General features: G+C 35.9%; 1 pseudogene across 1 annotated transcript; it reads left to right on the top strand.

The window, feature by feature from the left end:
• Positions 1 to 584: 584 nt before the first annotated feature.
• On the top strand, positions 585 to 1,338 carry LOC309817601 (dnaJ homolog subfamily B member 6-like; annotated as a pseudogene). Its single transcript has one exon. The product of its transcript is annotated as a dnaJ homolog subfamily B member 6-like (transcript).
• Positions 1,339 to 22,069: the final 20,731 nt, after the last annotated feature.

The following is a 22,069-nucleotide window of genomic DNA, read 5'->3' as shown; positions in this document are numbered from 1 at the left end:
AGTTTCACTCACATGCCTGGTACCTTGGAGGAGATGGCTTTAAAGACAGGTCTCAGCTAGAACCCTCCCTCTCTCTGGGAAGTTTCAGAGCTTCTCCATAAGATCTATCCAGCAGGGTAGGTGGATCCTTACAAGGTGACTCTGCACTCCAGGAACGAGTGCTCTAAGAGATCAAGGTGGAGGCTGCAAGGGTTTTTATAGCTTAGCCTTGGCAGTCAGGCAGAATCACGTCCAACACAATTTATTGGTTACACATGGGTAACTGTGGGTGGAAACACACAAGTATGTATCAATAAATACTCGGGAGGCATGATTTATTGGAGGCCAGCACAGAGTCTGGTTACCACAACAGGCTAAGAGGTTTGGGAAATTAAGAGGATGCAATTTTCAGCTAGAATGGATATCATGCACAAAGACAAAGAGGCATATAAGACTAAATCCTGAGAAACAGCAGGCTGCCACCATTACCAGCTCAGCAGTGCATGAGCAGAGGGGACACCCAGGCCACACCCCATTGCTTTGTCTTCCTGCCACCGGCTCCCACATCCTAGGTCCCACGTAGATGACCTTAAAGGCAGAAACGCATGCTCCTTTCAACAGCCTGTCAAAACGTGGTGGACTCCTATGAAGTTCTAGGCGTGCAGAGACATCACTCAGCCTTTTAAGGATATAAAAAAGGCATATCGGAAACTAGCACTAAAGTGGCATCCAGATAAAAATCCTGAGAATAAAGAATAAGCAGAGAGAAAATTCAAACAAGTAGCTGAGGCTTATGAGGTGTTATCAGATGCTTAAAAACGGGATATCTATGACAAATATGGCAAGGAAGGGTTAAATGGTGAAGGTGCAGGTGGAAGTCATTTTAACAGTCCCTTTCAGTTTGGATCCACGTTCCATAACCCAGATGACGTCTTCAGGGAATTTTTTGGTTGAAGGGGTCCGTTTTCATTGGACTTCTTCAAAGACCCATTTGAGGCCTTTTTTGGGGATCTAGGAAGCAGAAGTTGAGGCACAGAGTCTTTTCTCTGCCTTCAGTGGCTTTCCATATTTTGGAGGGGCGGGTGTTCTTTTGATACCGGATTTACTTCGTTTGCCTCCCTAAATCACGAGGGCCTCACTTCAGTCTCTTCCACATCACTTGGCGGTAGTGGAATGGGCAACTTCAAATCTATATCAACTTCTAAAATTGTTAATGGCAGAAAAATCACTACAAAGAGAATTGTCGAGAACGGTCAAGAAAGAGTAGACATTGAAGATGACCAATTAAAGTCCTTAAGGCTAAATGGTAAGGAACAGCTGCTATGCTTGGATAACAAGCAATTCAATGCATGCACTTAACAGAAATGTTAACTATAACAAGCTCCATCTGAAGAGTGATAGGAACTTTTTTTAAGATGCCAAATGAACTATCTTTCAGTATAACTGTACCTAAAGTATTTGTAAACAGCTCATCCAAACCACTATTGGTCATAAACTTTGAGTTTATTGTTCGGACCACATAATAGGACCATTTTTTGGTCTTTAAAATTGTTGTAAATCTCTGCATGCACTTTGTTTTCTATTAAATGTAACCCAGGGTGCCTGTGGCTCTTTCCTACACTAACACTAGCATAGACCTGCCTTTCTATTGTGTTTGAAATGTGAGCTAAGTAGTGTCAGCCTGCTGTGAAGTTAACATTGCCAGGATGAATCTTCCACAAAAATAATCTCAATTTTTCAGTATTTAGTAGTGGAAGATATTAATGCATTAATAGTAATGCATTTCTGGTTTAATTGATATAAATTGAGGATATTTTCTAGTGTGCATGAATGCTGGCAACTTAGTAAGTTTTGACAATTGTTTATTTTATTGAAGTATAATTGACTTACAATATTATATGTTTCATAGTAAAATATAGTGATTTGATATTTTATAAATTATATTCCATATAAATTTATTATAAAATATTGCCTATATACCTTGTACTATACATTACATCCTTGTATCTTGTGTATTTTATACCTACTAGTTTGTACCTCTTAATCCCCTTCAACTTTTTTGCCCCTCCCCCTACCCTTTGCCCCACTGATAGCCACTAATTTGTTCTCTGTATCTGTAAGACTGCTTCTGTCTTATATTCATTTGTTTTGTTGTATTTTTTAAAGTCCACATATAAGTGAAAACATACAGTATTTGTCTTCCTCTGACTTACTTCACTAAGCATAATACCCTCCAGGTCCATGCATGTTGCAAAGGGCAAATTTTCATTTTTAATGGGTGAGTAATATTCCATTATGTATATACAACATCTATATATAGATATAGATGATATATACATATATCACATCTTCTTTATCCATTCATCTGTTGATGCACATTTAGGTTGCTTCCACATCTTGGCTATTATAAATAACTCAGCTATGAATATTAGGGTGCATATATCTTTTCAAATGAGGGTTTTCATTTTCTTTGGCTATATACCCAGGAGTGTAATTGCTGGGTCATATGGTAGTTATATTTTTAGTTTTATGAGGAACCTCTATACTGTTTTCCGTAGTGGCTATAGCAATTTACATTCCCACCAACTGTGTCCTAGGGTTTTCTTTTCCCCACATACTCACCACCACTTGTTATTTCTCATCTTTTTGATGATGGCCCTTCTCACAGGTATGAGGTGATAGCTCATTGTGGTTTTTATTTGCATTTCCCTAATGATTAGTGATGCTGAGCATTTTTTCTCATGCTTATTGGCCATCAGTATGTCTTCTTTGGAAAAATGGCTATACAGGTCCTCTGCCCATTTTTTAAATAGCTTTTTTTTTTTTATTAAATATTGAACTGTGGGGCTTCCCTGGTGGCGCAGTGCTTGAGAGTCCGCCTGCCGATGCAGGGGACACAGGTTCGTGCCCCGGTCCGGGAAGATCCCACATGCTGCAGAGCGGCTGGGCCCGTGAGCCATGGCCGCTGAGCCTGCACATCTGGAGACTGTACTCCACAACGGGAGAGGCCACAACAGTGAGAGGCCCGCGTACTGCAAAAAAAAAATAATAATAATAAATAAATAAATAAATATTGAACTGTGTGAGTTATTTATGTATTTTGGATGTTAACCCCTTATCAGACATATCATTTGCAAATATCTTCTCCCATTAGGTGGGTTGCCCTTTTGTTTTGTTGATGGTTTCCTTCAATGTGCAAAAGCTTTTAACTTTGATTAGGTTCCACTTGTTTATTTTTGCTCTTGCTTCCCTTGCCTAAGGAGACAGATCCAAAAGATATTGCTGAGACCTATGTAAAAGATTTTACTACCTATGTTTTCTTTTAGGAGTTTTATGGTTTCTAATCCATTTAGGTCTTTAATCCATTTTTAGTTTATTTTTGTATATGGTGTGATAAAAATGTTTTAATTTCATTCTTTTACATGTAGCTGTCCAGTTTTCCCAACACCATTTATTAAAGAGACTGTATTTTCCCATTGTATTTTGGTGCCTCCTCTGTTGTAGAGTAGTTGGCCATAGGTACATGGGTTTATTTCTGTGATCTCTATTTTGTTTCATTGATTTCTGTATTTATTTTTGAGTCAGTACCATACTGTTTTGATTACTGTAGCTTTGTAGTATAGTCTGAAGTCAGGGAGTGTGGTGCCTCTAACTTTATTCTTGGTTATCAAGAGTGCTTTGGCTATTTGGGGTCTTGTGGTTTTATGCAGACAATTGTTTAAATATGTAATGCTAATCTTAGGTTTTAAAAAGGTAAGTTGGTAAACTGGGTCTTTGTCATTTGCTTAAAAAAATAAAATAAATGTGAATGTGTTTGATGCATTAAAAAAAAATCCTGAGAAACACCAGATCAGGAAGCAGCATAGTGTTGTGGTTAAAGGTGCAGACTCTGGAGTCAGACTCTGGAACCAGTTATTCCCCAGAGTAGATTTTGTATCATAGAACTGAGCTATCCTAGAAGGTTATGAATTAAATTAAATTTATTAGTTAAATTAAGAGTTCAGTTCTTCAGTCTCATGGAAGTCACATTTCAAGTGCTCAATAGCCACATGTGGTTAATGGCTACTGTATTGCACAATGTATATATAGAACATGTCCATCATCACAGAAAGTTCTATTGGACAGCAATGTGCTAGAAGCTCTTTTAATTGAACATTATTTAACTAATTTGCCATGTTAACTCTGTAAAACATATCAACTGATGCCCAAGATATATTGAAACTTACGGGTAACCACATATTTCTTCACTCTCCAGTTTAACTGTTTGCTTATAAAAAGTCAGTTGTGTTTGTTCCCAGAATTGTGTATTCCAGTCTACTTATATTGTAATTATATAACTTAGTTATATTTGTCAATAGATAAAATGTGGATGGGAAAACTCTTACTTCTATGTAAATTGAATTGAATGCCTTATTAAGAGATTATAAGATATTAGAAGTAGAAACATTTAGAATTCTACTTCAAGATTTTCACTTCAAGATCTCCACTTTAAAGAACATGAAACTGAAATGTCTTAGACAATACAATTATGGATGTGATTTATTAAAGAAAGATGAAGCTGAGCTCCAATAAATAGAACCATTTATCAAATAATAAGCACACAAGATATCCTAAGTTAATATAAATATATTTAGAGAGACAGTCAGATATCATATGCTTCCTAATGGAAGAAGACAACACCACATATAAAGTAAGTCTGGAAAAAATAAAAATCAAACCTGTAGGTCCAATCAAGTCTCTAGATCCAATTGACAATTTATAGGAAACACAGAGGACAAAGGAACTTGTTAATCTACACATGAGAATGCAATCCTCAAAGTCCATACTCTAGGAAACTGTACAAGACAAACAACCTGGTTTCTTCAACATATTGCCAAGAAAAAGAAGAGAGATAGTGGGGTATGTGGTAGATTAAAAGAGACTTAAAAGATCAACCAATCACAAGATGCAGACCTTATTTGGATCCTAATTCATATATAGTATATAAAATAAATACTATTTATGAGACAACTGGAAATGTGTACACTGACAGGATATTTGACATTATTAAAGGAATTATTGTTAATATTATAGGTGAAATAATTGTATTGTCATTATGTTAAAAAATGGTCCTGTTCTTTTAGAGATACATACCAAAATATTTACACATGATATATAACATGATGAATGGGACTTGCTTAAATATGGGAGGGGGTAGTGGATGGAGGTATGGATAACACAGGATGAATTGATTATTATTGAGGCTGGGTATACTGAGTACATAGGTATTCATTATACTATTCTATCTACTTTGTATACATTCTAAATTCTTCATAACACAAAGTTTAAAAAAGATAAAATAACGTTATCTAACATTTTTCTCACCAAATATTTCTTTTGAGACCAAGTTCAATAGCATAAAATGAGGAAAATAAAAACAAAGCAAAATAATAAAGATTAAGAAAGTGCTAATTATTTTCCATAATGTCCTCCCTTAGTATCAAACTAAATTTTTTTAAAACGTATTTTTTGTGTCCCTGCTTTAAACACAGGCTGATGGCACTACAGTCTGCCTACTGAATATTCAGCACTAATTCTGGAATCAACACTGATTCTAATCCCATGTTTGCCACTAACCAACTGCATTACCCTTAGACAAAGTTCTTATTGTCAATAAACCTCAGTATCTTCATCTGTGAAGTGGGATTAATAATAAAAGTACATATACATCATAAGAGCATTGTGAAGATTCAAGAATATAATCCAATGTAACATGTTTAGCTTGTTTGCAGCAGAGCCCATATTGGGAGCTAATAGGAGAATATAGCATGGAAATTGCAAATGAGAACAATATGGAGAGTAGTTTTGAAGGTCATACCAATGAATTTGGATTTGCTGTATTATGTGAATTGTAAACGTTCTAAGAACTTGAGCAAGAAAAAATGTTTGAGAAAATTGACTTAACTACTCTCTATAGGATGGGTCTGGTGGGACAAAAATAGAAGATAGAGAAATCGCTTAGTTGTTGCAATTTTTGTACAAAGTCCTACACTTATCTGGTGGTTATAGAAACAGAAAATAGTGGACGTCCAGATATTATTGTGAATAGGTACTAAAGTTACAGATTGCAAGGTGTCCATTTGAGTCCTGAATAGACTACTGATTATTGGGGAGCACCATCTTCAAACTATTCACCTCAAATGGCTAGAGACACAGAGGAAAAAAGATGGAAAGAAAGGTGGAAGAAATAAAGCAGACATCAGTCTCAGGTTTTTCATTCTGTTTCCTATTTACTCACTTTATTCAATGGTAATGCTAAAGATGTCAGAGGCTTAATGTAGAACTGGATAAATGTGTAAAGTATCATTGAGATTTAATATGACCTGATTGCTTGAGACAGAGGTAAGTTTCAGGAAAATGTCCAATACAGTTTCCTGTTGATGCCTGAACAAATTTTTCTCTTGCCACTCTCAGCTTGCTTATAACTCCAAGCTGTGAACCAAAAAAGTAAGATAGCAAATTGCTCGCAAAGGGAACTACAAGAAAGTCTAAAAGTCACAGCTTTCACTGTTACTCAAAAAACTAGACTTTGTTTTTCAGAGAAGTAGCATTCTTTACAAATTCATAATTTCTTAAGCAAACTTTCTCGGACCAGAGCAGTAAGAAATGTAGTTAAGGCTCTCATTCCTTCCTAACTGCAATCATCCCCAATGTTATTTTTCACTGTAAAACTAAGCACCTTTAGCTTTTCTTAGTCCATAGAGCCAGTCTTGTAACGTTCAATTGGGTAGCTTGGAGGTTTCCCTCGGGCTACTTCATCACTGCTTCCCCCCACCAGCTAATTAAAATGAAGCTCAAAAATAAATAAATAAATAAATAAATGAAGCTCAAAAAAGACAAGCTTTCCCCATCTGACTCCCAAGAGAAGTGAGCCAGAGATTGGGTGTTCAGTCTCTGCCAACCTTCCTGACTTTAGGTGATTGGAACAGATCACTTATGTTTGTACCACCAGTATACTTATTTTCAATGGAATGTGTATTAATCTTGAAAGCATCATGGGGCTTGATTTTTCAAACTGATTTCTTCGAGTAAAATGAATTCTGGAAGCATTAAGCACTCTTACATGACACAGAAAAATGTTGAACTACACAACAAAAGAAAAAGAACGTTTGATTTTGCTGAAAGGACTATAACCTTTAAAATGAGGAATTTAGAGCTTACAAAACGTCTCCTCTCAAATGCACTTCTTTTTGTATTTGATCACTTTCTCAGCTGTGTAAATTTACAGCATATTGAAGGGTAAACCAGACCACCAAGACAATGAATCCATTCACAATTCACTGGCTGTCCACATCCATGAAAAAAAAACCCCTTTTGCCAATAGTAAATAGAAACAGTCTCTGCATCACTCTGAATTCCATAAGGAAGTATTTTCAGAGGTTGCTTTCTGTCCTCTTTTTTAAAACAATAACACCTTATTAATTTATTAATTTAGACCTCTAACACTTCATCACTTTAGTTTTGCAAATTCTGCCCCCAAGTAGTTTTTTTGTTTTGTTTTGTTTTGTTTTGAATGTATTAAATGCATAAGCCTGCTATGCAAACATACCAACACCAGATGGCAGTTGTATGCCACAGCCTCCAAGGTTTGAGCTATAAGGTGTAAACCGACTTCTTTGATTACGATAAAGAGACATTCTTTCGAACGTTGTTTGTATCTAAAGCATATTATAAACTTAAATTATAACTAAATCTTAAAATAACATTTTAGAGCAAATGTCAAACAACTGAAGTCCAGGATGCAATTTTATTCATCTCCCAACATATTTTACTCCAACAGCCAACCATATAGTAGTGTTTGATTAGAATGCTAATCCTCATATCTAGTATCACCTGCACCTTCCTGACTTTTTCACCTTCAATTCAGTCTTGTTTTGCACCTTCCCATTGACTTAGTCAGGCAAGACATAGCTACCCTGCCTGGTTATCCCAACTAATTAAAGAAACAGCAATTCCTGTGGTGTCTTCATCTCCGTGTAGCTTTCTGGATTTCCCATTTGTTCTCCCTTTCTTCCTCTTTACTTAAGAAACATAATTTACTCTCTACAATTCTTAGATGGTTTCTCTTCACGTTTTGTCCCTGATTTTTACAATTAGTTTTATTTTTCTTGTTGAGAAGAATTAGCTCGGCTTCATTGCTGGAGCTGACTGAAGCTTAGCAAAAATAGCAATTAAAAATAGCCAAACAACCCAATTCCAAAATAGGCAAAGGATTTGAACAGATATTTCTCTAAAGAAAATATAAAATGGCCAATAAGCACATGCAAAGATACTCAACATTGTTAGTCATTAGAGAAATACAAATTAAAACCACAATGAAAAAAAAACCCACAATGAGGTACCACTTCACATTCATTAGGATGGCTATAACTTTTTAAAAATGGAAAGTAAGCCTTGTCAAGGGTGTTGAGAAATTGGAACTCTCATGCACTGCTGCTGGGAATGTAAAATAGTGTAACCACTGTAGAAGATAGTTCGGTGGTTTCTCAAAAAGTTAAACACAGTACCTATGATCCAGAAATTCTACACCTAGGTTTATACCCCCAAAACACTGAAAGCAGGGACTCAAACAGATAGTTATACACACATTTTTATAGCAGCATTATTTACAATAGCCAAAAGGTGAATCTAACAAAGTTTCCATCAACAGATGAATGAATAAACAAAATTAAGTCTGTAGGAATATTACTGAGCCATAAAACATAATGAAATTCTGATACATACTACAACATGGATGAATCTTGAAGACATTATGCTAAGTGAAATAAGCCAGACATAAAAGGACAAATACTGTACGATTCCATCTATATAAGGTACCTAGACTAGTCAAATTCATAGAGACAGAGAGTAGAATGGTGGTTGTCAGGGGCTGGGGGGAGGGAGAATAAGGAGTTAGTGTTTAATAAAGTTTTAGATTGGGAAGATGAACAAGTCTAGAAATGAATGGTGGTGGTGGTAGCAATGTGAATGTACACTGGTTACAATGGTAAGTTTTAATGGTAATGTTGTATAGATTTTACGACAGTAAAAATCATTCTGTCTAGCCCTAAACCCCAACATAAAAGAAACATAAAACCTTTCTTGTTAGTTACTGACTCACCAGTAATTTTGCAAGACTGATATCTGCATATATGTGAAAAACCTTTCAGATACGATAACAATGTGAGAAATTGCTGTTTTTCCACCATGAACGAAACATCTGTAAACTCAGGAACTTTGGCATAATGTATATTTTCTATAAATAAAAACCATAAAAAAACTTTTTAAAAAAATTGCCTATTGGCCACCTGCTGATAATGAACGCCTAAATAAAAACTGCCTCAATTTAAAGGACAGTATACCATCAAATGGGAAATTTGGAATACAGGAAAAACAAGCAGAACTTTACCTGGCTGTATCACAAATCCGTTAATTCAGAGCTTGAGATTATTCAACCCAGGTTAGGCCAATGTTGACATTTAAGTGTCTAGTAAACCATTTCTTCTTATCAATGTAAATAAGAGAGAGAATTAATCAATGTAAGAGAACAACCAATTTATAAGGGTTTTTTTAGCACATTTATGGTCTACATGGAAAAGAGTGTTACTAATCATAAGTGATTGTCCCAAGTTGAATTTTCCATAAATGCCAGTATTTAGGGTTGCTCATTTTGTAATGTAACTGTTTATCCTGTGTTTTCTTCTCATTTATCTGAAACTTTTGCTGTTCCTCTAGCGCAATGAAATATCTCTTACTTCTCTGATAATTATCTAACCATTGCAGAGGAACCGGTGTACCCTCTTCCTCAGTTGCAACTTCTCTAGCCCATCTCCCAGACAGAGGAAGGAATCTGAATTATCTCCACATCATGAATATTGTATTAATATTGCCTGCTACTTTTTGGGCACTTAGTTTATGAGAGCACTGTGCTAGTGCTTTTTCTGTGTTATTTCTAATTCTAAAAACCCTGGGAGATAGACACTGGATCTCAATTTTAGAGTTTGGCAAACTGAGGCAATAACATTGATGTATCTTTGATCAAGGCCACACAGCTATTAAGTGGTACAGCCAGGTTTCTAACACAAGTCTTTTAGCACCAAAGCCTGTGTGTGACCTTTCTGATACTGTGCTACCTTCAAAACACTGATTTGTTACCATCAGACAAGGCATATGAGGGTTTGTACCAGTCCTGAGGGAACAAAGACGCATTCTTCAGAAAGAATATATAATTTGAGCTTTTCCCTTCAAGCGGCCTTGTGTTTTTCTTTTTTTTTTTTCCTCCCTGATTTAGTGCAGTGTGACTGTGAAAGCCTTATAGCTCAAAGGTCCCTCTGCATCCGCAATCTTTAGTTCCCAGGTTAATGTTAGCATCTCTCAGGGGACAGTTTTCTTCCTGAAAAATTAACCCCCTCATCAACCCAGTCTTTACACAACACCAAAACACGAGAGGGCCTCCATTTTCGCTCCAAAATATCTCTTTATATAAATCCCCAGAGCCCAGCCAAGGCAGCTTCGAGGGTAAAGCAAATAACTTCTGGGACCGCAGAGAAGAGAAATTTTTCCAGGAAGCTAGGGCGGCCCTACTGTCAATGAACAAGCAAAGGAATCAAGAACAGATAAGGAACTAGCAGATAAGGGAATTTCCAGCGTGCTCTAAAACAAAGTAACAAAGAAGAGATAAGATGTTTGCAGGAAAAATAACCTTTGGATGTCCAAAAGGCTAGACTTTGACAAAATTGTGGAGTTTATTTTCTCTTTCACTCCCTCTGCACTCACTTCTCTTCCTATCATTCTACTTCTCCACCCCATGTAGTCCCACAGCTCACAAATACTTGTTGAATAAATGCATGTCCAAGCCTCCTACCATGGGGCTGCTTCCTCTCTGCCACCCGCTTAACATATTTCATGTTCCATAGCATCCTCCCTACCCAAGTTAAAACTTGCTCTGTCTTTTAACTTATTCTCATTTAGGAGCTCTAATTAAACTCACTTGGTCAATTTATCTAGCAAAGATGTTGATGGCTAGTTGTAATTTAATGCATTACCCCTACCAGATTACACACTTGCATTTTGATAGGACTTTCAAAACCTTAGGGTTGTCTTTAACCCTAAGCTATCTCTCCTGCTTCTTCCACTTGTGAACCTATAAATTCTGTCATGGGGGTTTTATAATCTCTCCAACAGTAGCAATGAGAAAGTTTTGACTGTACAAGATAAAGGACTAATGCGCATAAGAGATGTGGCATTTGTTTGTAAATATTAATGGAACATTGCTTATAAACCTAGTACTCCCTAACTTAAAGGAGCTTACAATTTAGCTGGGGAGACAAAATTAACACATATGAAAAGGCAAACAACATAACCAAAATATGATGGCCTTCCTGGGTTTGATTATCTAGAACACCTGCTAATTCCAGTGATCCGACACTAGCAGAGGTAGGAGGGATGAGAGAAAAAAACAAAAGCAGTATCCTCAGAGTATATGGCAACAACAGCTAAATGCTGGAGGGTAAATGAAGCAGTGACAGGGTCACAAATACATTGTGAAAACAAGGCCATAGCCCAGGCATATACACCCATCAATCCCAATGTGTGCTAGATTGCTCCAGTGGTGAGGGTACAGGCTCTGGGGAATACATGGATAAAACACTGTTTGATAAATACCTCCTGGAAACTGCCTTTCATCATTTCCCTGTGAGCACACGGAGAATAGAATTTATGGCATTTTAATTAATTCTGTGTTTAATATCCAGATGGTACGTTCAACAATTGCACAATACAACTTCCTTAGGTTAAAGGTCTAAAATTAGGATTTAGCTACAGATTCAATGCAATCCCTATCAAATTACCAGTGGCATTTTTCACAGAACTAGAACAAAAAATCTTAAAATTTGTATGGAGACACAAAAGACCCCGAATAGCCAAAGCAGTCTTGAAGGAAAAAAACAGAGCTGGAGGAATCAGACTCCCTGACTTCAGACTATACTAGAAAACTACAGTAATCAAGACAGTATGGTACTGGTACAAAAACAGAAATATAGATCAATGGAACAGGATAGAAAGCCCAGAGATAAACCCATGCACATGTGGTCAACTAATCTATGACAAAGGAGGCAAGGAAATACAATGGAGAAAAGACAGTCTCTTCAATAAGTGGTGCTGGGAAAACTGGACAGCTACATGTAAAGGAATGAAATTAGAACACTCCCTAACACTATACACAAAAATAAACTTAAAATGGATTAGAGACCTAAATATAAGATTTGACACTATAAAACTCTTAGAGGAAAACATAGGAAGAACACTCTTTGACATAAATCACAGCAAGATCTTTTTTGATCCACCTCCTAGAGTAATGGAAATAAAAACAAAAATAAACAGATGGGACCTAATGAAACTTAAAATCTTTTGCAAAGCAAAGGAAAGTACAAACAAGAAGAAAAGACAACCCTCATAATGGGAGAAAATATTTGCTAACGAATCAACGGACAAAGGATTAATCTCCAAAATATATAATCAGCTCACGCGGCTCCGTATTAAACAAACAACCCAATCCAAAAATGGGCAGAAGACCTAAATAAACATTTTTCCAAAGAAGACATACAGATGGCCAAGAAGCACATGAAAAGCTTCTGCACATCATTAATTATTAGAGAAAGGCAAATCAAAACTACAATGAGGTATCACCTCACACCATTTAGAATGGGCATCAACAGAAAATCTACAAACAATAAATGCTGGAGAGGGTGTGGAGAAAAGGGAAACCTCTTGCACTCTTGGTGGGAGTGTAAACTGATACAGCCACTATGGAGAACAGTATGGACGTTCCTTAAAAAACTAAAAATAGAATTACCATGTGACCCAGCCATTCCACTACTGGACATATATCCAGAGAAAACCATAATTCAAAAAGATACATGCACCCCGATGTTCCTTGCAGCACTATTTACAATAGCCAGGTCATGGAATCAACCCAAACGCCCATCAACAGACGAATGGATAAAGAAGATGTAGTACATATGTACAGTGGAATATTAGCCATAAAAGGAAGAAAATTGGGTCATTTGTAGAGACATGGATGGATCTAGAGACTGTCATACAGAGTGAAGTAAGTCAGAAAGAGAAAAACAAATATCGTATATTAACGCATATACATGGAACCTAGAAAAATGGTACAGATGAACCGGTTTCCAGGGCAGAATTAGAGACACAGATGTAGAGAAAAAAACGTATGGACACCAAGGGGGGAAAGTGGCGGGTGGTGGTGGTGGTGGTGGTGTGATGAATTGGGAGATTGGGATTGACATATATACACTAATATGTATAAAATAGTTAACTAATAAGAACCTGCTGTATAAAAAATAAATAAAATTTAAAAACCACAAAAAATAAAATAAGATTAGGATTTAGGAATTGAATTTTCAAAAAGTTATTTAAAATCAGTACCTAGAGCAGTGGTTCTCAATCAGGGCCAAAGGAGTTGGAGGTTGCTGGGGAAAGGGACACAAAAAGAATTATCTATTATGTTTTTCTGTATATCTCCAAGCTACGGGCATAGAAAGAACAGCTGCTTGCATCTTCCTAAATATGGAAATGGTAGTAAAATCCTTCTAATTATCTGTTTTCAAATAACTTGAATTTCTGTCAAATTTAGGTTAAATACGTATTTCCATAGTACTTTCCTCTTTCTGTGCCCCTTACAGCACCAATGCCATTCACATGAAGAAAAGACTCAACACATACTTTCCCACTGATTGGTTTGTTCTGAGAGAGATCCCAAGCTTTTAGGAAAATTTCTGGTATAAACTGAAAATTTCCTAACTCTGAGCTCTGTTTCAGAAAGCTGCCTCTGAAGTGACTTTGCCAGGCTTACTAAGAGGTTCATTGGATGTAAACCACAGTTCCCATTAGATGAAGATAAGATATTGATCGGAAGGGAGGGGGATATGGTTGGAGTAGGTTTCCCTGAGAGAGAAAAGAAGAGTGGGATAACAAACTCTTTCTACCCCCATGAACATACATAGGATGTGACTAGGAAAATTTATAAGATTATAAATGTGGTCTATACAGCTATATAACTTTTTGAGTACCCTTGATATATTCCAAAGTTAGTTGTAGAGAACTTTCTCATTAAGACCTTCCTCTGACCCTCCTGTTTAATTGCAACCTCACCTCATACCACCCACCCCCACACCCTATACCATTTCCCTGCTGTATTCTCTTCCTCAGCACTTATCAATACATACTTTGTAATACATATGTACTTATTTGTTTGGTTTATTATCTGTTTGTCCCACGAGGATGTAAGTTCCATGAGGACAAAAGTCATGTTTGTCAAATTAACCACTATTAAAAGATAATTTCCCCTAAAATAGTAAAATCTTGACTCTCATACAAAGATAAAAATGAATACATGTTAAGGATTTTATTTAACTCACTAATGAGGAAACTGGTAAAGTTTTACAACCAGTTGAAAGTAGAATTCAAAGAATAGACACATTTATAGATCAGGAATATTGAAATGAATGTGCAAATAGAGGCAAACCGGTTTTCCCACAAGGGGAAGAATTATTCCTTTACCTGAGAGAATTAGATTTGTTCGTCTACAGACAAACATCATTGTCTATAGACAAGAAATATGTTGCATTGCTATCAGTTATCTCCAATCTACAGAGCTGTAAAATAGCTGCCACCCAAGCAGAATTAGATAACCCTGAAGGTGTGCTATGAACAATGCATAGTTTTCCACTGAAACACAGAATTCTCCCTACACCACAGCAGTGCCAAGCAGAGTGCCTGGCATATAAAACACTCTAGAGGGCTGTGCGAGGGCCAGTGTTACCAACATGAACCTAATTCTCCAAATCAGAAATGTGTTCATTATTCCTGATTGCCCTCTCTCCTGCTATCCTCCCTCCATATCCCATCAATCACTGCATTCTGTCATTTCTACTATCTGAAAATATTTATTTCGCTGCATGAAAAAAAATCTGTTCTAATATATAAATCTTTCATCATGTGTTTTCATGCTTAAAACTCATGCCCTCAGAATAAATTACTCTGAAGTAATTTAGAACCTAAGGCCCTTTACTACTGGGTACCTCTAACAAAGGAGAAAAGTTCAAAAAGGCCATAGACAAATCACCAATTTAGCATAGTTGCTGGCTCATAATGGATGCTCAGTAATCATCTGATAAATGAATTAATTCACAGAATTATTCAAAGTGATCCTATAACTTATCTTTACCCTAAACGATTTTTTTCTGATTATAATTTATTCTATAAATACACCTTCTTTTACCTCTTCCATTTGGAACTCAAACTTCATTTAAAAACTAAATAATAACTGGATTCTATGAAAAGTTTTATCCTGAATCTAAGGCACAAGAGTTTAAAATTATAGTTAACTTCTCCAGTCTAATAGTCTTACCTAATTATAGGCACCACTTCCATGCCCAAGGGAGTCTCTAGATGGTATTGTAAAAGCTCAGATTGTTGCAAGAAAAATTAAAAGCCAATATTATAGTTCTGTAGATGAAGAAACTATTTCTAAATTAACTGGAGCTGGCTGGAATGGATGGCCTCTCTGCCTTCACTATGTTTTGTGGTGTTTTATGCTCTTTGAAGGAAGGCTGATGTCTAAAGAAACCTTCCGAACGAAAGGCTAAGGTGCATCTTGGCTCTGTTCTCTGTGGATACGTTCTCTCCAAGAGCTTATGTTTTTTGTCAGTGGCAGCTTCTTATAGTTAGCATATATTAGGTTGGCCCAAAAGTTCGTTCGGGTGTTTCTGTACCATCTTACGGAAAAACCTGAATGAATTTTTGGCCAACCCAATATAAGAGCTCACCAGGAAAAGAAAATGTCAATTCAAAATGTATTTCTCCAAACAAAACAAAATAAAACAAACAAAAAAATGTATTTCTCAGATGTCCATCACTATGAATTATTATAATGAAATGCAATAATTTACACTTAGCAAAATAAAATGTTTAAGAAACTACAGAAAGCACTGTAGTAGGACCCTTTTTAAATGCTGAGAGTGAGAGTAAGGCTGACCTTAGAAAAACTGGGAGGTAAATCAAATTTGCTTTGGTATCCTTCCAGCCTTCCCTTAATTGCCTTATCCCCAAAGATACTTCTCCTACTTCCCCACTAGGTAACCAGGGTCCTTCCGGTAGTAGCCATAAAAGGTCTTCCCTCCTTGTGATATATAAAAGAGCATACAAATGCAAGGAATAAGCCTACTCATTGGAACAGCCTATGATCAACAGCTACATCTATATTATACTCGCTTTGAATGTCTTATCATTTGTCTTGTTCTTTTAAAATTCAAGTACAAGGGAAAAAACCTGTTATTTGAAGGTTCAGGTTAGTTAGATTCAGGTCAATCAAGGTTTTGCTCTAATAGAAAAACATAATGTGATGACTTTCAGCTGTGAAAAAAAATTGGGGTCTATTCAGTTCAGTGAGCCTGTAATATTGATTTAATGACCTGTTTGAATGGGTCACACTAATTGAACTAAACTGTATTGTTTACAAGAGCAGCTGGTAGTGAAAATAATGTGTCCTATATCCTTCTACCAAAGTAGACAACACAGCTCATTTTACTTATTGCTTAAAATTGGCTTGCATGAACTCCATTTTGAATATACATTAATTTTTTATTTTACTTCATTTCGTATTTGTATGCCCTTTTGTATATCACAAGGTGAACTAATTTCATATGGAACACTAGCATAATAAATAAAAAGGTGACAGGGTAAAGTCTTTCTTATCTTGATCACTCGAAAAGTTTAAATTTCTGTGATAGTTGGGGGAAAAAGTGTTTTTTTGTGCTAACATGAAATCATATTTTGGCAAGCATCATATTGAAGACATATACTAATTGCTTAAGGTATACTATGGGGATATTTTTGAATGTGGAGGAAGACGGTAAGTACATCCTTTCTGAGGTTCTAATTGTAGACATCTGAACTATGCCAAAATACCATTTTAAATGTGTCATTTTGGCCTAAATCAAATTAGCTGACAAATTAAAACAGTAGAGTATTAAGGTCATGTCACTATAACTTAATAGTCTTTAACCATTTATAGTTCTGCTTAAAATGTTTTTCTCCCTCCCAGCCCCATCTGCAAGATACTATGAAAATACAGAAGCACATTTTGCATATCAATCAGTAAATATTTATAATCAACCCACACTGTGAGCATTACCCATATAAAGCATTTCCTAGTTAAAGAACTTAAAATCTATTTGAGGAGGTGAAATAAATACCTATAAGCAATAAACCTCAGTATAAAACAAAGGATAATAGGAGATCAGAGAAAGGCAAAAGGGAAGTCTTCAGAGAAGAGATGGGAACCTCAGTTAGACCTTGAAATGCCCAATTGTTAATAGATAGAGGAAAGTAAGGGTCATTCCAAAGCAAGAGAAGAGCATAAGCAAAAGGGCTGAGAATAAGTTGGCATGGAATGTATTTGAATTGGGAGAAGAACAATGAACTTGACATGCCTCTAATGACTGTATCGTCCACAGTGACAAAGAAGGCTGCTTGAGTAATATTTTTTGTCTCATACATGAGATAATCTGCTCCTCAAGAATAGGAACTGGTTCTACTACATATTTGTTCATAGTTTTAAATACTTACTTCAGTTAAATATATGCAATAGATGCTCAATAAAACCTGGTTGAATAAATTAACCTGAAAGGATGTAATGACAGATACTAGAGAAGTTGGCCTAAGAAAGAATATCTGGAATTATGATACAGTGAAAAAGCAATAGACCAGGCTTGCCAACTTGGAAATTTTCCCAGTAACTCACACTAAGAGAGGGTTTGTAAATATTTGCTGATGAGAAGGTACAGGATCTGCCTAACAAGCTTCTACTTGCTCTTACCCACATGATTTAGCCCTCTGTCCAATTAACCTTCCTAGCCTGGTACTGATTCTGATCCCCACACATTCCATATCAAAGCTTGAAAACTGGGTATTTACTGCATTCATGGGTCTATACATGTTAGGGCAACATTTCCCAAGGTGTCCTACAGATTAGTCATTCTGAGAGACGTTAAAAGGTATGTAAAAATGTGCCACATCATCAAGTAAGTTTGGAACCACAGCCTACTCTATCACCATCTTGGAGATTTCCAATGAATATTTATCCATATATCAAAATGTTCTGAAAGGTTCTACAGTAATCTGTTTTAAATTGTTTACATTGTTTAATGCAATATTTCTCAACCTTATTTCATAGAAATCTTTTTATTTTAATCAACCACCTATTAAACATCATTCTGTAGAAGACTAGCATCCCAGCTTGTGAAAACCTTCATTAGGAATACCAAGAGAGTTGCTGGAAAAAAACTGACCATTTCCAGCCGCCTGTGCCTTGTTGTCATCTCAAAGATTTGCCCTAAAGAAAACGGTCATGACTCCCTACCTCCACATACTGTAGTTTGTTAATCAGAGAGCCTTTGTATTATCTGCCTGCTTGTGAAATGATCTAGGAATAAAATAGTTACAGCAATCTGTGATAGTAATAAACATAGTCTTCCCACTTATGTAACAATGCATAGCACAATTCCAAAATTTGGGTTTCCAGGGAGTCTTCTAGTTTTGTGTATTTGATTATGGTCCATGAACATCAGCTCTAAGCGAGTGGAATATAATTTCTATATGGATCAAAACGCTTACATACTAACAAGCAAAACCTGAAAATTGTTTTAAGATAGTACTTTACAATGTATCACATGTTTTTGTAGCTTTTATCACCCTAGTTTCCAGTCTTAAGGAATTTTGGCCACTGCCTTTCTTTGCTGGAGCTTTGAATGGGATTGATCAGATTATCCTTGTGGGTTAATTAAGGAATTTAATCATTTTTACAACATTGCTTCCATTGGAAAATGCGTTTGGCACTTCATGAGAGGCAGCATATGTGATAATAAGGAGTCTGACCTCTGGAAACAGACATACCTGGGTCCAAGCTCTGGATTATCTCAGGTAACACATGAGATTACATGTAAGGAAGGTACTTTTATTTTTACCGCTTAATAGAAAATTTACTGCCAATGAGTTCAAGAATTGGAATTTTCTTCCAGGCAGTCTGCATCCAAAACTCATTGCCTTTTTCCCACACCTCTGCATTCCAAAGCACTGCTCTGAAAGAGATCAGGGCTAATGATAGTAACAGTGAAACTAATCACAAAAATGAGGACTGTATGTGTAAATGACACAAGTATGTACACTCCTAAGCTATAAAACAGAGCTAGGGGCCTCTACTAGTCAAAGACTCAGCAACGTGGTTTACTCTGAGAGTGATCAGGCAGATACATGGTACATACCAATAGGGACAACCAAAGAGAAAGTAAAGAAAAAGGAAGTAAAATGTAGGTTTTTTCCTCTATATTTTCACTTTTCAAAAATGTTGCAGAAGTTTTATTTTAAAATACAGAAGAAATCACAATTATTTTTAAAAGTTATTATACCATTTAAACAAGTTTCAGAAATTATAGAAAGTGAGTAGAGAAACTTCTCTATACCATCAATTCCAGCACTGTAAATCTTAACTACACTGTAAATCTTAACTGTAATTCCTTAACTGGAATCTTAAATTCCAGTAAATCTTAACTGTAATTCCTTAACTGGAATCTTAAATTCCAGCACTGTAAATCTTAACTCTTTAAGAGATTGGTACATATGTTTCAAGACATTTTTCTATGCTTCCACAAATAATACCTATATGTAGAAAATATGTTCCTTAATCTCTATTTTTAAAATCATAATTATGTCTAAAATTTTTGTGATATGTGCAACCTATTTTTGTAACACTGAGCTACTTATTAAATATATATATGTGATATTATTTTTAATTTACAAATGGCAGCTAAGATGATGCTTACTTTAAAAATGAAAAAAAAATCACGTTGTAGTTTCAAAGGGTATGCCTCTAGAGTTGAAAAGGTATATAATTATCTCTTATTTTAGATAAGGAAAAGGCATTCCCTTTTTTTTCATGTGTTCACTATTTATCATACATATTTAAAATTTACAGGTCATTTTCTTTTTAAATTTATTTTTTAATCTACGTATTGTAAAATCCACCTTTTTGATGTACATATTTGTAAGTTCTGACAAGTGCAGATGATTGTATAATTACCACCACAATCAAGATACATATAGTTTCATCACCCCCAAAATGCATAAAGTATTCTGGGTTGATGGTTATTTTCTTTCAGCACTTTAAAGATATCATTCCACTGTCTTCTGTCTTCCATTGTTTGTGATGACAAATTTGCAGTCATTCAAATCATTATTTCTCCCATATGTAATATATTCTTTTGCTCTGGTATGTTCAAGAATTTTCCTTTTCTTTGGTTTTAAGTATTTAATTTATGATGTATCTGACCATGATTTATATTTATTCTTTTTGGAGTTTGCTGAGCTTCTTGAATCTGTAAATTTATATCTTTCACCATTTTGGGGAAGATTCCAGCCAATCTCTTTCTCCTCTCTTTTTGGGACTTCAATGACACAAATGTTAAACTTTTTTTGATAGTGATAATAATGCTATTTTAAAATATTTAAAATAATTAGTAGTAATGATGATAATATATTTTTATCAGCTCTATTGAGATGTTATTCACATAGCATACAATTCACTCACTTATAGTATACAATTCAAATACTAAAACTTTTGATATTTTCTCACACAAGTCCCTGAGGATCTTTTTTTTTTCAATCTCTTTTATCTCTGTTCTTCATACAGGATAATTTGTATTGATCTATCTGTAAGTTCACTGACTCTTTTCTCTGCCACCTCCATTCTGCTATTGAGCCTCTCCAATTTTTTTTTTTTTTTTTTTTTTTTTTTGTGGTACGTGGGCCTCTCACTGTTGTGGCCTCTCCCATTGTGGAGCACAGGCTCTGGACATGCAGGCTTAGCAGCCATGGCTCACAGGCCTAGCCGCTCCGTGGCATGTGGGGTCTTCCTGGACTGGGGCACGAACCCGTGTCCCCTGCATCGGCAGGCAGACTCTCAACCACTGCGCCACCAGGGAAGCCCTGTTTTGCTTTTTTTAAAATTTCACTTACTGTATTTTTATGTCCTAAATTTTTAGTTAGTTCTTTTATATAGTTTGTATTTATTGGCTGAAAACTTCTATCTTTCCATTCATTTCAAGAATATCCATCCTGAACCACATGGAGCATTAGAAAATATCTGTTTTAAGGTCTTTGTCTGATAATTCCAATATCTGGATTATCTCAGGTTTAGCATCTGTTTATTATCTATTAACTTAGACATTTATCTTGGACATTCTGAGTATTCTATTTTTACTTCAGATCCTTTTAAAGTCCTCTGGCAAATGAAGAGTTGGTTGGTTTGTTTGGTTGGTTTGTTGGCTTAGTAGGCAATCAATTCATTTAGGTTCAAATTGCAAGTTTTACCTTCCCTTCTGTGAGCAATGGCTCTAATATCAGTTTAGTTTTCCAAATCGTTGTTATGCTGTTTGGGCCCACCCCACATATGCAACACTCAGGACTTACTCTGGTCTTGGGCAATAGTTTATATCATATTTCAGTTTTCAAAGCCTTTTCTGTGCTTCATGTGTCTATGCCCTGCATGCACAGCTTGGGTGTAAGCCCAGAACTTGTGTCAGTTTAAATGCAGAAACCCCCTCTTCAACCCTTTACTATCTTGGATTTCCCCACAGTCTCTGGCTCCAAAAGTCCTCTTTTCCCAATTCCTCTGGCTAGAATATATGGGTTTCTCTCATAGGTTTAGACCTGTGTGATGTTGCAAAATTTCATGAAACTGGTGCCAAAATTGGAGTGAAGCAAGAAAAGCCGAGAAAAAAATAATCGGGATTCCCCATACATACTTTGGTTCACCAAGGTCACTTTCCTTGGTGCCTCTAAAAAGAAATATGGGAATTATTTGCCTCAGGGTTTTAGGTGAGTGCCACATCATTACAGCACTGCAGATCTGTAACTAGTGATTATCTCAGGCAAGGACTGGAGAGAAAAAATAAAGAAAAGATAAGGATTTCCCTTGCATTCTTCAGACCATTTT

The sequence above is a fragment of the Grampus griseus genome, assembly GCF_964374135.1.
Source record: "Grampus griseus genome assembly, chromosome: X".
Classification (NCBI taxonomy): Eukaryota; Metazoa; Chordata; class Mammalia; order Artiodactyla; family Delphinidae; genus Grampus; species Grampus griseus.
The sequence above is the reverse complement of the archived record's forward strand: the minus strand, read 5'-3'. Positions and strand labels throughout refer to the sequence as shown.